The sequence below is a fragment of the Otolemur garnettii genome, unplaced genomic scaffold (assembly GCF_000181295.1).
Source record: "Otolemur garnettii isolate 467f Iridium unplaced genomic scaffold, OtoGar3 scaffold00054, whole genome shotgun sequence".
NCBI classification, from domain to species: Eukaryota; Metazoa; Chordata; class Mammalia; order Primates; family Galagidae; genus Otolemur; species Otolemur garnettii.
This window is the reverse complement of record NW_003852449.1, coordinates 4,410,326-4,414,534: the sequence shown is the minus strand read 5'-3', so window position 1 is coordinate 4,414,534 and position 4,209 is coordinate 4,410,326. Positions and strand designations below refer to the sequence as shown.

General features: G+C 37.7%; 1 protein-coding gene and 1 pseudogene across 3 annotated transcripts in view; one reads left to right on the top strand and one right to left on the bottom strand.

Annotated features, from left to right (window-relative positions):
* ATL1 (atlastin GTPase 1) overlaps positions 1–4,209 on the top strand; it is a 75,485-nt gene that overhangs the window by 23,229 nt on the left and 48,047 nt on the right. The window lies entirely within an intron of this gene.
* LOC105887210 overlaps positions 1,733–4,209 on the bottom strand; it is a 4,326-nt pseudogene continuing 1,849 nt past the window's right edge.

The window sequence follows — 4,209 nt, the reverse complement described above, 5'->3', positions numbered from 1 at the left end:
GGTTGAGCTATAGGTGCCGAGCCTATAATTACTTTTCTTAATATACAGGGTAGACATAAAGTTCATGTGCACTTTACAATTTTAAATTTACTTTAAATTGCGCACAAACTTATGGCCACCCATATGAGTCCTGTCCAGGCACGGTGCCACATGCCAGTGTTCCCACCTCCTCAGGAGGCTGAGGCAGGAAGATTGCTTGAGGCCCAGGATTTCATGGCTGTAGTTGGCTATGGCTGTACCTGTGAATAGCCATTGCATTCCAGCCTAGGCAACATAGCAAGACCTAAAGTAAAAAGAAAGTCTTTTGATTTAAAGTCTGTTTTGTTAGGATACAACTACAAGAGGGACTCTACCTAACACATGTAAATATCGTAACCTAGTTGTTTGTACCTTCACATGAACCTGAAATTTAAAAAAATAAAATAAAAAATAAAGTCTGTTTTGCCTAATATTAGTATAGCCACCTCGCTCACTTTTAGTTTATATTTACACAGAACATCTGTTTCTATCCTTTCACTTTCAATCTGTTTGTGTCTTTAAATCCAACATGAGGCTCTTATAGGTAGCATATAGTGGGATAATGTTTTTATTTATTTTTTTGATCATGTTTTTAAAATCCTTTCTGCTAATCTCTGTCTTTTGATTGGAGAGTTTAATCTAATTTAAAGTAATTACTGGTAAAGGTAGGACGTCTTCATTTTGCTCTTTGTTTTCTAAATGTCTTAGATCTTTCCCTCTCATTTCCTGCTTTACTGTCTCCTTTTATAATTAGTTGATTTTTATATTGTTTTAATTCCCTATCATTTCCCTTTGTGTCCATTTGATAGATTTTTTTTTTGTGGTTGCCATGGGGATTACATTTACAACTTAAAGTTATAACACTGTAATTTCAATTTATAGTAGCTTAACTTTAATAGCTTGCAACAATTTTGTTCCTTCCCATCTCTGTCCTCACCTCTTTCAATTATTTGTGTTACAAAATTGCATCTTTATACATATTCTGTGTCCAAAAATTATATTTTAGACTGCATTAGTTTCTTAAATTATGTATAAAATGTGGAGCTGTAAACCAATATATGTAATACTAAGTTTTAAACTAATAATTTTTTTTTTATAAATTGTTAATCTCTTAAACCGTATAAAATTTCAACATCTAGTAGTCTTTTAATTTCAATGTGGACTGTCTTAGCATTTCTTTTGTGGCAGGTCTGATGGTAATGAACTCCATCAGTTTTTGTTTACCTAAAAAGTCGTAATTTTTCCCTTACTTTTGAAGGACAGGGTTACCTTATATAGGATTCTTGGGTTCTTTTCTTTTAATAGTTTGACTACACATATGTCAGCCCACTACCTTCTGGCTTCCAAAGTTTCTGATGAGATCTGCTGATATCTTCTTGACAATCTGTATTCAATGAGTTATTTTTCTTTTATCGCTTTTAAAATTTTCTTTCTGACGTTGGCCCTCACCAGTTTGATTATAATGTATCTCAGTGCAGGTCTCTGGGAATTTATTGAACTTCTTGGGATGTTTATATTCACATCTTTCCTCAAACTTGGGAATTTTCAGCCATTATTTTTCAAATGATCTCTCTTCCCCTACCTTTCTTCTCTATCTGGATCTCCTACCCTGTGTATGATGGATCTCACAAGCCCCATAGGCTCTGTTCACTTTTCTTTCTTTCTTTTTTTTTTTTTCCTTTTAAGAAAGCCTATTTTATTTCTGGGAACAGGGTTAGCCCATTTGGGCCTTCAGTGTCTTGGTGGTGATCTTGTCTTAATGATGTGGACAATGACCCCTATGCCAGACACTGCATCCCAGTCCACAGCATTCAGCATGGCTTGGGAGATGGTTTCAAATAGGTGTTCTAGATCCATGTTGCGCTCCCAGAGGGACTCACATATCCTATATATGTGTTCAGTGCAGGTGCCACTGACCACAAAGTCATCAGTCACCATGGGGCAGCTGGCGAGGTCTAGAGAACAAATGAAGGGCTTAAAGGTCTTCAGGTCCAACCCAGCAATGACTGGCTCAGTGTAGGAGGGGCCAAACCATTTCTCATACAAGAGGTTGGCCCCCATACTCATGAGGGTATAAGATTGGATCTGCCAACTTTCCTTCAACTCATACAAGTTCAGCAGGAACTTGAGGCGCTGGGCATCTGTCTAGCCAGTGGCTAGCCAGATGGATGTACAAATGGGCATCCATGGGAAGGATCTTCTGGAAGTCCATGGTCACCATCTGGGCTTGGATCATGAAGCACCTATCTGCAGTGAGGGCCACACTGTTCTTCTCCTTCATGGCCATGAGGGCCCCTCCATTTTAGGACATAATCGATATATTTGAAGTGTAGTAGCAGTCTGGAACTCCCTCCGTTCACTTTTCTTCAAAATTTCTTTCTTTCTATTCCTCACACTCAATAGTTTCTATTGTATTATTGTTAAGTTTGCTGATTCCTTCTCTGGTGTGCCTTTGAATCCCTCTAATGAATTTTTTATTAGTTATTACACTTTTCATCTCTAGAATTTCTTTTTAGGTCTCTTCTCTCTATCAAAATCTCTATTTTGTTCATACATCATTTTCTTGGCTTTCTTCATTGCTATTGCTGGTTCTTTGAATTTCTGTAAGACAGTTGTCTTAAAGTCATTGTCTAGTAGGTCTGCCATCTTGCCTTTCTCTGAAACCGTTTCTGTTTCTTTTTTTCCTTTAAATGGGACATACTTTCTTATTTCATTGTGTGGCTTATGATTTTTGGAAAACTAGACATTTGAATCTAATAGCATGATAACTCTATAAATCATATTCTACACCTTCCTCAGGGTTTGCTATTTTGCTTTTGTTTTACTTATTGTAGGCTGTCTTCAGGTCAAGGATCAGCCTAAGATATAAACTTAAGGTCTTCCCAGATCTTTTCTGAGCCTGTGCCTTTCTCTAGGCATGTGTGGTATCTATCCATACTTTTCCCTGTACATGCATTTGCTTTTGAATTTTCTAGTCTTCAGTGTCTGGTTTCCAAGAGGGCTAAAAGAGAAAAATAAAAGGAGGTCACCAGCCCCTTAAATTCCCTAGAGGTCACCTGAGCTAGAGTGGGAGGGGACTTTGTAACAATGATTGTACACTTGTGTCTGTACTTCCATGGTCAGAAGCAGTAATCCGTGATTACTGATACCCAACAGATACCCAACATTTGAAGGACAGAGTCCTCATTGTCCACCCTGGTTCCCACATCCTTCATGCAAGCAGCTCTGGGAACACATGTGTGGCTCACTGCCGTGGCACTGGAGGCTGGGGTAGGAGTAGCTGCTGCTGAACTAGATCTGAAATTAACTTTCATTTACTGCCAAGCTTATACCTGGAAATTGCCAATCTTCAAAAGACTCAGAGTTCTTCCCAGCACTCTTCCCAGTCTGTATGTCCTACTTCATCAGATCTTAAAAGGCTTCATTAGATTTTTCCTTTGTTCATAAATAATAGTTTTTTTAAAAACCATCACTGGATATTAAATTTTAACAATTTTTTTGAATTTTAACAACTGATTTTTTTTATATTCATTGAAATATATAGTTTTTCTTCCTTAACTTGTTTAATTAAATACACATAGGTATTTAATTACATTAATTGATGTCCTGTGTTGAAGTGATCTTGCATTCCTGGAATAAACCCAGGCTAGTCATGTTGTATTACCTTTTGATACATTGCCAGGTTTACTAGTCTTTTGATTAAGATATTTGCAAGCATTTCTTTTATTCTTTTTTTTCTTTAGAGACCTAGTCTCACTCTGTTGCCTGGTCTAGTGTGCTATGGCATCAGTCTAGCTCCAAGTAACTTCACACTCCTGAGTTTAAATGATCCTCCTGCCTCAACCTCCTGAGTAGCTAAGACTACAGGTGCCTGCCACAATGCTGGCTAAATTTTCTATTTTTAGTAGTAATGAGGTCTCACTCTTGTTGAGGCTAGTCTTTAACTCCTGAACTCAAGTGATCCTCCTACCTCAACTTCTAAGTTGAGTGCTAAGATTACAGGTGTGAGCCACAATGCTGGCTAAATTTTCTATTTTTAGTAGTAATGAGGTCTCACTCTTGTTGAGGCTAGTCTTTAACTCCTGAAGTCAAGTGATCCTCCTGCCTCAACCTCTAAGTTGAGTGCTAAGATTACAGGTGTGAGCCACTGTGCCAGCCTGCAAACATGTTTACAACTAAATTTCCTTCCTT